The sequence below is a fragment of the Amblyraja radiata genome, chromosome 4 (genome assembly GCF_010909765.2).
Source record: "Amblyraja radiata isolate CabotCenter1 chromosome 4, sAmbRad1.1.pri, whole genome shotgun sequence".
Lineage (NCBI taxonomy): Eukaryota > Metazoa > Chordata > Chondrichthyes > Rajiformes > Rajidae > Amblyraja > Amblyraja radiata.
The window spans coordinates 116701865-116715649 of NC_045959.1; the positions used below are offsets into that span (position 1 = coordinate 116701865).

Here is a 13785-nt window from a genome sequence, read left to right on the forward strand (position 1 = left end):
ATCCCTCTCATCATTTTAAAGACCTCTATCAAGTCCCCCCTTAACCTTCTGCGCTCCAGAGAATAAAGACCTAACTTATTCAACGTATCTCTGTTACTTAGTTGTTGAAACCCAGGCAACATTCTAATAAATCTCCTCTGTACTCTCTCTATTTTGTTGACATCCTTCCTATAATTGGGCGACCAAAATTGTACACCATACTCCAGATTTGGTCTCACCAATGCCTTGTACAATTTTAACATTACATCCCAGCTTCTATACTCAATGCTCTGATTTATAAAGGCTAGCATACCAAAAGCTTTCTTTACCACCCTATCTATATGAGATTCCACCTTCAAGGAACTATGCACGGTTATTCCCAGATCCCTCTGTTCAACTGTATTCTTCAATTCCCTACCATTTATCATGTACGTCCTATTTTGTTTTGTCCTGCCAAGGTGTAACACCTCACATTTATCAGCATTAAACTCCATCTGCCATCTTTCAGCCCATTTTTCCAAATGGCCTAAATCACTCTGTAGACTTTGGAAATCCTCTTCATTATCCACAACACCCCCTATCTTGGTATCATCTGCATACTTTTAAGAGTTAGAGGTAAGCCTTTTAGAACGGAGACGAGGAAACTTTTTCTCACAGAGAGTTGTGAGTCTGTGGAATTCTCTGCCTCAGAGGGCAGTGGTGGCCGGTTCTCTGTATACTTTCAAGAGAGAGCTAGATAGGGCTCTTAAAGATAGCGGAGTAAGGGGATATGGGGCAAAGGCAGGAATGGAGGTATTTATTGGGGATGATCAGCCATGATCACATTGAATGGTGGTGCTGGCTCGAAGGGCCGAATGGCCTACTCCTGCACCTATTGTAACATTGAGCAACAGGCCTGGTTTCACCGCTATGCAGAGTGGACGGAAGTGCTGGCAGTACAGGGTTTTGTTTTACATAGAAAATAGGTGCAGGAGGAGGCCATTCGGCCCTTCGAGCCAGCACCGCCATTCATTGCGATCAAGGCTGATCGTCCCCACCAATAACCCGTGCCTGCCTTCGCCCCATATCCCTTGATTCCACTAGTCCCTAGAGCTTATTCATTTAAGTAATTAAGTAATTTACATAATGTGGAGCACCAGCAGTAAGCCTGCGTTTTCCGTTATGCAGAGTGGACGGATGTGCTGGCAGTATAGGGATTTTTTTTCCTTTAAGTAATTGTACGTATCGTGGGGCAGCATCAAGCAAGCCTGGGTTTTCCGCTGTGCAGAGTGAGTGGATTTGCAGAGGTCGCTCTGCCAGTGGCCCGGGGATGATTGACAGCTTGAGTGCTCCAGCGCTGGTCCCGCCCCCCAGCCGCCAGCCCCTCGCACGCAATTGGCTGCGCCACCTCACAATCCCGCCCTCACGACAGCCTGACGCAGCAAGCAATTGGTCGGCCGCCGTGCCGATCACGTCCAGCGCAACCATATTAGGTTGAGGCCAAGATTCCCTGGCGGTCGCCGGGCTGAAGGCAAGTTTGGTAGACGCGGAGGGAGTCGAGGCATTTGTGACCAAAGTTAAGTGGGATGAGAAAAATGAAATAAAATCACCGTAGAAAGAATTTCCAATCGGCAAAAAAAAAAGCAAAACCGTAAGTCGACTTTCATACGACAACCGACGTTAAAACATGACATAAGGGAGAGGAAAGGGGGGGGTTAAGATAATTGGAAGAGAAAAAAATCCCCTCAGCAGCCATTTGGGGGGGGAGGTTGGCGTCTGTCGTGTCAACGCAACTTGTTGGAGGAAGTCCCGCCTACCGCGCGTCGATTGGACGGGAGGGTGGCGCTGGGCGCTGTCCCCGGGCGCGATTGGTCGCGGCGGCTGTCAGTCAGGCGGGGAGCCGGAGGCGGGAGAAGGCGTGCGCGCGCGGCGGCCGTTGATCAGGTTAGGTTGTCGCCGCCGCCCCTCCCACTGACTAACTTTGCACCACTGACTTCTCCCTCGCTCACAATATCTTCCTTTCCTTTCCCCCCCTCTCTCCCTCTCTCTCTCTCTCCCTGAATATAATATCCTCTCTGTTTTAAAGGACTGATCTTTGTAGACCCCCCCCCCCCCCGTCAAAAAAGAAAAAAAGGAAAAACACAAGATTAAAAGCTGAGGGAGCGACCTCAGAATAATAAGACAGCACGTTCAGGTAAAATTAAAACCAAAACTTTCATAGTTTCAATTTTATTGCCCGGGGCATTTTGCATTATGTTCCGTTGTGATTGAGTGAACCTGTCACCATGTAGTTTAATGTTCTTTGAAATTTCATTTGTATGTAAATGATGGTGTCTGGGGCAATGGACTTTATTTTTAAACATCTATGATACATCTATAATAATGTACATTTTATGCTTGATAATAGTTTTTTTCCCCCACTGTCTTCTATTGTTGTGCTGTTCTGTTGTGTCTTTGGAGGAGTGGGAATGCAGCTGTATTAGAATGGGTGTGGCAATGCATGAAGCAAAAGGGTTGTGTCATCCCCTGCAGATTGTCCAGCTGAATGCACAGATTTAATAGACTGTATTAAATAATTTTGGCAAAGGGACCATTGGTAAGTGATTGTATGAAATGTTTTTGATGGATAATGGATGGTGATGAGAATATATGAAAATCAGTTTGTTATTATAATGGGTGGACGATGAAGAATCTGTGGTTAATGTACCATTAGCATGTCTCATCTGTTTAGTTTGGTTTTGCACAATTTCAACTTTATCCAAAAGATCATTATCAATGGTGTATTTTTAAGCATGTTTCCATCTCAATTCAGTTTTTTAAATGAATAGAATTGCCTCAGAGACTCGGATTTAAGCCCAGCTGTTGGGAACTGGGGAATTAGGAGTGACCAGAGTGGAGTGGGTTTGTTAATTGAGGAAGAACAGGTTTCCTCATCCATCCACTTCAAAGTCATCCATTAAAAAAAATAAAAGTGAATCGATGTGTTAGAGGGCTTAATTCTTCATCTGATATCTATAGTGAAGTAGTAGTGTAGGGTTATTTGTGTAGTTTTCACATTTAATTCAATTGAAGGCTGGCTGAATCTGGATAAGTTAGGATGGATGGGCTGATTAACCATTATGATCTGGATGGGCCGATTAGCCATTATGATCAGTCCATCTAGTTGTCTAGAGTACCTGAGTATTAATAATTGTATTATTTGGCTGAGTAATAATACAGGCCTCTTTCCATTTGAGTGCATGAATAGTACAGTGTAGAGAATGAAAAGGGTGGATTATGGTAGATTTATGATTGAGCACGTAGTATATATGTACACCTGATATCTATTTAGAATATATAATAATTTTAGACTATGTAAATAAATGTACTAATCTCCTAGTTTGAAAACAAAACAAAGTGAATGTGGAGAGGATTCAAAAGGCTTCCATTGTGCTTTGAACGAGTTGAATGCTGTAGTAAACAGATGCATAATGAGGTTATCTACTTGGGCAAAAACTGGAATATAATGGGAAAGAAAGGTGCACCAAATCTTGGTGTCCTTGTACATCAATTAACGAAAGAAAGCATGCAGCTGCAGCAGGTGGTTAAGAAGGTAATGGACATGTTGACATACATAGTAGGTGGATTTGAGTACAGGAGAAGGGATATCTTCCTGCAGTTGTACAGTGGCTTGGTGAGACCACACTTTGAATTTTGTGTGTAAGATTGGTGTTGGTATACTAATATGCTAGGACATGCTAAGATCAAGAAGATGTTGGGTCTCTTGAAGAGCATTAAGTTGGTTATGCCCCCGGGCCTGGTAGGATCCATCCCAGGTATTGAGAGAGGCTGGAGGGGAGACTACTGATGATGAAGATCTTTGTATCCCCTCTCTACAGGCAAGGTCCTGTAGAGTACTTGAGAGCAGCCAGTGTTATTCCATTGTTTCAGATGGGGGAAATGGGGATAATCCAGGAAATTATAGGCGGTGGGTTTCTCATCACAAGTAAGGAAGCTACTATAGAAGATTCTTAGGGATAATATTTACTCCATTTGGAAAAGTATACACTAACAAGGGGCAGCAGTATGGCTCAGTAGGACAGTTCATATCTTAGAAACTTGATTGAGTTTTTTGAGGAAGTGAGGAAGGTGACTGATGTAACGCAGTAGATGTCTGCATGGATTTTAGTGAGGCATTGACAAGGTCCCTCTAGGTAGGCTTATCCAGAAGATTAAGATGCATGGGGCCCATGGTGATTTGGTCATTTGGATTCTGAACTGGCTGACTCTTAGAAGACGAGGAGTTGAGGTGAAAAGCTTTATTCTGGCTGGGGTTCTGTGACCGGTGATATTCAGTGCTGGGACTTCTGTTGTTTATGTTGTATGACAAAATGTAAATTAGTTGGTTAGTAAGCTTGCAGGTTATACAAATATTTGCTGAGTTGCAGTCGGTTAAAAAGGCAGTCAAAGGATAGAGGATGTAGATCGGTTACAGATATGGGTGGAGAAATGGCAGATGGGGTTTAATCCAGGTGAATGAGAGGTTTTACAATGTATGGGGAAAGTATACAATTAATGGCAGGACCTTTAACAGTATTGATGTACAGATAGGGTTCCTGATAGTAGACACAATTGTAGTGTCAGAGGTTAAGGGGAGAAGGCAGGAGAATGGGGTTAGGAGGGAGAGATAGATCAGCCATGATTGAATGGCTGAATAGCCTATTTCTCCTCTTGTTCCTGATGACCTTAATTAGATAATGATAAAGAAGGCTTATGTTATGTTTCCATTAAGCAGGACATTGAGAGTAAGAATCAGGAGGCCATGTGGTAGCTTTGTAAAACTTTGGTTAGGCTGCCAATGGGGTATTATGTGCAGTTCTGGTTGCCCTTTTGCAGGAAATATGTGAAGCTTTGGAGAAGGTGCAGATAAAATGTTTCCTGGATTAGAGGGTATTAGCTGCAAGGAGAGGTTGACCAAAGGGTTATTTTCTCAGGGCTGTAGGAGGCTGAGGCGAGTCCTGGTAGAAATTTATAAAATTAGGAGAGGTGTAGGGGTAGATGGAATCTTTTCCCCAGAGTGGAGAATTGCCAAATGAGCCCATGGGTTTAAAGTGGGAGAGGGAGGAAGTTTAAAGGAGATGTGTGGGCATTTTTTTTTACATTGTGTGGTAGGTGTGTGTATTGCGCTGCCAGGGGTGATGGTAGAAGCAGATAGGATAATGGCATTCATGAGGTTTTTGGATAGGCACATAAATATATGGGGGATGGAGAGAGATGGAGCACATGCAGACAGAGGACACTGGTTTTACTTGGTATCATATTTGGCATAGACATGGACCACATGGTCTGTTCCTATGCAGTACTGTTTTATGCTTTGTCCTCCAAGTAGGCAAAGGATTGTGTTAACTATTTTGTGTCGCATCTGTCATGAGCTGCGGCAACAAGTGTCGGCAGGCATGTTAACATTGTAAAGTATAACATCTAAAAATTATATTTTATTTTCTCTCTTTCATATTGTGCTGCTCTGCTGAAATATTTCTAATTCAGTTGATCTCAATTCATGAGGAACATATGGCTAATCATCACATTGTCAACCCAGTGACATCCATATGATATTTTTAAATTGATACAGAAGTTATATGGGTTGTGGCCATATCATTTTGATCAGCAGGTATGGCTCACATTTGCAAAAAGGTTGAAAACTATTACACTTGGGGCAGCTGTTACACTATTTTACTTTTAATGTGGTAAGGAGTATTTGTCAAAATAAGACTTTACTAATTGTGTTCCAGGAAATTCTGTTCTGCACTAGCTTCCTGATTGATATTATACATTGTACAAATCTGCAAGATCTGTCTGGTTTTGTAGTTCTTCTTAGGCTGATCATGGGTGTCTCCATGGTTGGAGGACGCCAGTGCGTGACTTTGTTTAACGTGGGGAGACTTGTGCACAGACAGCCATCACTCGGTCCTTGACAGATCTGGGTCAGGATCAAGTGGCATGGAGTCCAAGACCCTTTTCTTATAACTTGTAAAATATGGGTAAAGAGCAGAAACTGCCGCATCAAATTTCTGATAAACAATTGTAGAATTTCCACATGAACTTGCATGCAGTCATTAAGGCATTGTGTGCAAGGGACGGAACCTATAACTTTATAAAAAATATTTGTCATTGTTTGGGGCATAAAAAAGACCAGTTAATGTTTTCCAGTGGTATTCTTTGTCCGATTCCTGAAAGATTTTCATATACTCCATACTTCATATACTTTGAAGAATTATTCTGTTTTTTGGATTATCATCAATTTTGAATTTTTTCCCCCTTTTTAATTTCCTTTCAGATTAATCTCATTAGAATTATTATTGAAATTAATTTATTTAGAATTGTTATTATTGTAATCATTCTCTGGGCCATTTTATCTGATCGAGCCTGCCAAAGAGTAAAAATACTTTCTTGAACAACTGTTGTTGGTTATGAAACCAGAAAGAATTTAACTGCAAATGCCAACCAAATTTTAATGTACTTCTAAACACTAGAGAAATATGAATTTTATTAACTGAAGTAGTTTATTAAATCTTTATGCACTGTATAAAGCTGTTACCAGAATTAATTAGTTTGAAGTGTTGTGATTTAGTAAACAATTAATTACATGTGCACAGGAGGTTGCACCCACAACCACCACCCAGTGAATGACCTATTAATCTATTTTTGTGGTATTTGAAGGAGGAATGTTTAACAGAGCAGTTGGCACTGCGAGAATACGATGTTTGATTAGGCTGTAAAATTATTAATTTGCGAAAAAGCCATACAGAAATGCCAGTCCCAATGTGGAGTTTAAACAGAAAACCTTTTGATTCTGAAGGGACAGGGAGGATATCTCTGAAAGTTCCTCAAATTAGGCTATATGGATAGGAATCATTAACAAAATGGATGTTGTCAATTTGCTGGAGCTGCATTACAGACCTCCCAACAGTCAACAGGAGATGGCGGAACAGATATGTAGGCAGATAGCAGAGGCACATAATAAAAAATGGGGTTATTGTAGTGAGGGATTACAATTTGCCAAATATTAACTGGGATTTCCGTAGCGTTAAAGGCTCAGGGACAATTAAAAAAAAAAAAAACGTGTCCAGGGACTTTTAGGAGCATGACGATGCGACCTGATCTGTGGGAAAGTAGCTGGTCAAGTAAAGGAAGTGTCAGTGGGAGATCATTCCATAACCACTTTAAAATATACAGCTGGTTCTGTAACTCTGCATATTTTAAAGTGGTTATTGAAAAGATATGTACAGACCAGTAATTGGGGAAGACCAATTTTAGTAACATTAGGGAGGAACTGGCAAAGGTATATTGGGAGCATCTACTTGCAGGCCAGTGAGAAGCATACATGGAACATATTGCACAGGAACAGGAATGCCACTGGTCACGGGCCACCATCCAGAATATCACCCTTCCACCACAATGCTCTGGCTTCACTCAGTCTGAAGAAGGGTCTCGACCCGAAACGTCACACATTCCTTCTGTCCACCCATGCTGCCTGTCCTGCTGAGTTGCTCCAGCATTTTGTGTCTACCTTTGATTTAAACCAGTATCTGCAGTTCTTTCCTACACTTTCTGTCTTCTATGGGTAAATTAATTATAAATCAATACTACCAAATCACCATGCACCTTAATCTTCTGGATCAGCCCACCATGATGAAAATGAGAAATAGCAAGAATTGAAGACCAACTTGAAGGGGTAGAACAACGCAGCCCAGGAATAGGCCCTTTAGCCCACAATATCTGTGCTGAACATGATGCCCAGCTGAATATCTAATTTGCCTGCACATGATCCATAATCCCTCTATTCCCTGCGCTTCCATGTGCCAATCTAAAAGTCTCTTAAACGCCACTATTGTATCTGCCTCCACCACTCCTGGCAGTGTGTTCCAGGCCCTGACTAACCTCTGTCTTTATTTATATTTAAAAAAAACTTGCCTGGCACATCACCTTTTAAACTTTCCCTCTCTTGCATTATAGCTAGGCCCTCTAGTGTTACCATCTATCAACTTGTGCTCACACCTTTAGTAAGCCATGAACTTGGACTCCAAGATCCCTGCTCACATCAATGCTGTTAGGGGTCTTCCCATTAACTGTATTCTCCTTACATTCAACCTCAGTGTAACACCTCACATTTGCTTGGTTTAACTCCAACTGATATTTCTCTGCACGTTTCTGCAACTGATCAATATCCAACTGTATCTTCTGACAGCCTTCCTCACTGTCTGCAATTTCTCCGATTTTGGTGTCAGCAACCTTGCCCACCAACCCATCTACATTTACATCTGAGATTTATAGATATAGTATTGAAGGTTAGGTCAAGGGGAAAAAGGGAAGCATTTGAAAGGTACAGGGAACTAGTGATGCCTGTCAAGACTTTTAGATGCTGCTTAAAAGGGAAATTAAAAAGGCCAAGAGGGATCAAGAACATTCACAGTTAGACAGCATTAATGAATATCTAAAGGCATTTTATGTATACTTGCTATAGACAAAAGGAATAATGTGAAGTGATTTGTGCGAAAGGGTGTCAAATGGTCAGTGTGGACATGATGGGCCTTATTGGTTGTTTCTATGCTGTTTAATTATATGATTCTGTCACCACATGTGCCAGAGAATTGTGATATTCATTTTCTTCTCTTTGCACCTTGCTACCTCTTGATTTTTGTCCCTCTCTATCTTGCTGAAATCTATGAGTCAGCCAACAAGTATAAGATGACAGGGTAGGGATAGCCTGGGCGCCCACAGCCCCCCCCCCCCCCCCCCCCCCCCCCCCCCCGATGGTATTACAATCTGTCACAGTGGCTGACATCAGAAGATCTATCAGGAGGGTGATCCCTCAAAGCATCTGAACCTAATGGTATGTCTGGTCATGTTTTTCGTAGGTGATAGGAGCCGAGTTAGGCCATTAGGCCCATCAAATCTACTCCGCCATTCAATCAATCATGGCTGGTCCATCTTCCCTGCTTAACCACATTCTCCTGCCTTCTCCCCATAACCCCCTACCAATCAAGAATCTATCTATCTCTGCCTTAAATATCTATTGATGGCCTCCACAGCATTCTATGGCAATGATTTCCATAGATTCATAGAAACATAGAAATAGAAACATAGAAATTAGGTGCAGGAGTAGGCCATTCGGCCCTTCGAGCCTGCACCGCCATTCAATATGATCATGGCTGATCATCCAACTCAGTATCCCGTACCTGCCTTCTCTCCATTCCTCCTCATCTCCTTCCTAAAGGAATGTCATTTTATTCTGAGGCTATGATCTCAAGCCCAGGTCTTAGATTCTCCCACTAAGTGGAAACATCCTCTCCACATCCACATCCGCTCTATCCAGGCCTTTCACTATTTCGTAAGTTTCAATGACGTCCCTCCTTATCCTTCTAAACTCCCGTAAGTAGAGGCTTGGTGCCGTCAAACACTCATCATATGCTAACCCACTCATTCCTGGGGTCATTCTTGTAAACCTCCTCAAGACCCTCTCCAGCGACAGCACATCTTTCCTCAGATATGGGACCCAAAAATGTTCACAATGCTCCAAATGCTGTCTGAGCAGAGCCTTATAAAACTTCAGCGTTACATCCCTGTTTTTGTATTCTAGTCCTCTTGAACTAAATGCTAGCGTTGCTTTTGCCTTGATACCGATGTGACTCACAAATTAACTTTTTGGGAATGCTGCAAAATACTCCCAAATCCCTTTGCATCTCCGATTTCTGAATTCTCTCCCCATTTAAAAAAATAGTTTATGCCTTTATTCCTACTACCAAAATGGATGACTCTTTGCTACACTGTAATCTATTTGCTACTTTTTTGTCCACTCTTCCAAGAGTCACTGATTTCTCTACACTTCCTGTCTCTCTAACTATATTCATATCATCTGCAAACTTGACCGCAAAGCCTTTATCCTAATCATTGATATACAACAAAGAGTAGCGGCAGAAGATTGTAGAAAGTGGTGAACACTGCCCAGTTCATCACGGGTACTGACCTCCCCACCATTGAAAGGATCTATAGGAGTTGCTGCCTCAAAGGCAGCCAGCGTCATCAGAGACCCACACCACTCTGGCCATGCTCTCATTTTACTCCTGTCATTGGGAAGAAGGTTTTGGGACGTATGACAATAAAACACTCCTGACTCATTTTAAAATTAATCTGGGATCTCTAATTTCTCACTGATACCCCCCGACACTGTCAGAAAATAACTCTGCAAATATATGTAAGTTTTGGTTTTATTTATCGTGTGTATACGTTCAGTCTGCAAGGTATTAAAATGATATCATACCCTGAGCATCATTTCCTGCCCAAAAATAGTGAACATCTGCTCCTAATCTTGCAGTGTAACTCGGATGTCTATTGCATTACTTGCATGAAATCTCTTATGAATTTTGTCTAATCAAGAGAATTCCTCCACATGGTGTTTGATGACTCATCCTTCACTGCAGGCCCTAAATTGAAAACTTATGCTGGGAATTGGGTTTTGAACAACCCCAACTGATTTGTGCATCTGTTTGCTTTAGAATTATGTGATGCAAATACCAGGTCTCCAGATACCATGCTGTTTTAAGATTGTGTATATCAACCTCTAATCAAATTGTGAGAGAAAGACAACTTTGGCATGAACTATTAAGCTGCTCAGTTTTGATGACTGAAGACCATGGGGCAAAATATTGTCCCTGGTTTCTATTTAAAAATATATATTTAAAAATACATGAAGCTTGCATAAAATTATTTATTTTTTGAAGTGGAAAATTTCACAATATTTGAATTTATTTCAAATCTGGTGCAGAAATTTGGTTAACTGGACATTCCTCTGACTGGGATACCCACCCTCATCTGCATTTGGACTGCACTATATAATGCATTGTGGTACATTGTGCAACTTTGAGTAGCTGGCTTCCAGCTGATTGAGGTTCAGTGTTGTGCAGGGTTCCTCTGAGTGCACAGCCAGCTCTCCTTCTATAATGGCTCTGACAGCTTATGCAGCCTACCCTGGGGCTTAGAGAATGTCAATGCTGCTGTTTCTTGAATGTCTGTCATTAAATATTCAAAAATTCTCAAACCTGTCAAAGGTATTACAATTTAACAAAAAATAAAGAAAATAAATTAAATTAAACCAACTAAATTAAATTCTGAAAGGGTGCTTTACTGATATCTTACCAGCATATTTTCCCAAATTGTGTTGAAGGCAGCCTCATTTGGATTAAGAACCCAGGAAATTTAAGGAAGTCTGCTGTGTTCTGAGTCTACTGGGATAGTGCAGATATCATGAGGTCAGTTCCAGTTTCAGCCCAGTTAACTGCTTAAAATAGTTGACACCAATGTCAGTGAAAGAAATATTGGACTAAAGAAAAATAAGAACAGAATAAAAAGCATATTATTTTGGGCAGGAAAAAAGAGAAAACCTCGACAAATGAGTGTCTGCACTTTGAAATTCAGTGAGAGATTATGAGCAGTAGTTAAGAATTATCACACCTTTAAGAATAGAGAATCATAAGGACATACAGCACGCGAAGGACTATTTAGCCCACCTTGTTCATGCGGACCCTAGTGAGACCACACCTGGAGTATTGTGTGCAGTTTTGGTCTGCAAATTTGAGGAAGGACAATCTTGCTATTGAGGGAGTGCAGCGTAGGTTCACGAGGTTAATTCCCGGGATAGCGGGACTGTCATATGTTGATAGAATGGAGTGGCTGGGCTTGTATACTCTGGAATTTAGAAGGATGAGAGGGCATCTTATTGAAACATAAGATTATTAAGGGTTTGGACATGCTGGAGGCAGGAAACATGTTCCCGGTGTTGGGGGAGTCCAGAACCAGGGGCCACAGTTTAAGAATAAAGGGGTAAGCCATTTAGAACTGAGATGAGGAAAAACGTTTTCACACACAGGGTTGTGAATCTGTGGAATTCGCTGCCTCAGAAGGCAGTGGAGGCCAATTCACTGGATGCTCTCAAGAGAGAGTAATAGCGCTTTCTCACGGGGCGACTTGACGCAAGATATAACCAGAGTGAAGTGGTCGTGGTCTAGCACCATATCACACGGTATAACGGGGGGTAGATAAAGAGTTCCCACGGGTACTTGGCATTTCTGTTATTTGTGCGAGTGACTTGTCCGTCTCCCGAGCTTTCCTGTTAAATCTTGAATGAACATTGTGAATCCCCATTCATAAAAGAGAAGGTAATTGCGCGGGAGGGTTAATAATTGACAATCTGCTGCTGCCTGCCAGCTGAGTTAAAAAGTTCCCACGGTAGACTCACGATATACAGTGTATCGTGAGTCTTGCGTGGGAACTTTTTAACTCAGCGGGCAGGCAGCAGCAGATTGTCGCTCCCTTCAGTTTCACCCCACCTACACCCCTCTGCTTCCCGGCCATGTGTGTGACCCCTTCCCTCCCCTCTTCAGCTCCCCGCCCATTGCACCGGCGCGGGGGCTTTGCACTGTCTTCACGTCGGCGATGCCAGCAGGTCAGTGCCAGTCACCGGAGACGTCAGGACCAACGGGACACCAACCCCCAGGCCCACTGCAAGCACTGAGATCCCAGAGACCCACAGCCAGCAGCAGCGCAGCCCCGTTCCAACTCCAGAGGAATACTCTCCCCGTAAGGGCAGAAGCTGATGGTGTGCAAGGTACGTCTTGTTCTTGGGGTTGCAGATGAGGGGGCGCAGCTCGGGCTGTGACGTCTCCGGCCACCCCCCTGTACAGGAGCTGAGACTGGGAACTGTGGGGTTGTTTGCAGTTGCAGAGGGAGGGGGCAAGGGTGGTACAGTTCACAGTCTCTGCTCCAGTCCAGGGGGGTGGCCGGAGACGTTAGGACCAACGGGACACCGACTGCAAGCACGGAGATCCCTTGTTGCTTGCCACTTGTAGCCGTAGCAGCCCATCGGGGAGCGGATTCCTCTGGAGTTGGAGGGACAGGGAGACACAGCGGCTTTTGAGAATGGTGGGCAATCATTTCCAAAGTTCTACCCACACAGTCAGTACACCTCTCCTACACTTGTCTCCCGCACTAAGATCATCTCGCAGAGAATGATCCCAGCCTAACAGCATGTTCATTCCAGATTACTCACCTTCTGTCCCCTCTGTCCAGCTTCCGGGTTCACCGTTCGCAGGAGTTCCCACGGTACACGCAAGAGTTAATACGGATATCGCACTGGCCACTACGTGCATATAATGTTACAATCTTCAACCACAAGTGTACAAGTCACTCTTGGAGAAATTCAAACTTGCTTGAATTTTCTCCTGAGTCACCAAGTTACACGAGTACCTGCCGTTAGCGCCACGGTGGTCCACGAATGCCGTACGGTTATCGCACGGGGTTCCCACGATGTTCAACTCTGGTTAACTCTTGCGTCAAGTCGCCCCGTGAGAAAGCGCTTTTAGATTTAGCTCTTAGGGCTAACGGAATCAAGGAATCTCGGGAGAAAGCAGAACGGGATACTGATTCTGGATGATCAGCCCTGATCACATTGAATGGTGGTGCTGGCTCGAAGGGCCGAATGGCCTACTCCTGCACCTATTTTCTATGTTTCTATGGATCTAGAGATAGTGGAGTTGGGGATATGGGGAGAAGGCAGGAACGGTATACTGATTGTGGGTGATCAGCCATGATCACAGTGAATGGCGGTGCTGGCTCGAAGGGCCGAATGGCACACTCCTGCACCTATTGTCTAAAACCCTTATACCTGTATTAGGCCTGTATTCCTCTACATAATTCCTATCTAAGTACTTGTTGAAATGCTTTTTAAACGTTATGCGTTCCTCGAACGTGAGCAGATTGTTCCAGATATTTATCATCCTCTGTTAGTACAAG

General features: G+C 43.1%; 1 protein-coding gene across 19 annotated transcripts in view; it reads left to right on the forward strand.

Moving 5' to 3' along the window:
- The first annotated feature begins 1383 nt into the window (after nucleotides 1-1383).
- map4 (microtubule associated protein 4) overlaps nucleotides 1384-13785 on the forward strand; it is a 250747-nt gene continuing 238345 nt past the window's right edge. For 13 of the 19 annotated variants that reach the window (XM_033020303.1, XM_033020317.1, XM_033020308.1 and 10 more), the window contains exon 1: nucleotides 1901-2152. The gene's annotated coding sequence lies outside the window, so the exon portion shown is untranslated. Of the gene's footprint in view, nucleotides 1610-1899; nucleotides 2153-2490; nucleotides 2555-13785 lie in introns of those variants that run through there. The other 6 variants (XM_033020312.1, XM_033020324.1, XM_033020304.1 and 3 more) reach the window with 5 other exon arrangements.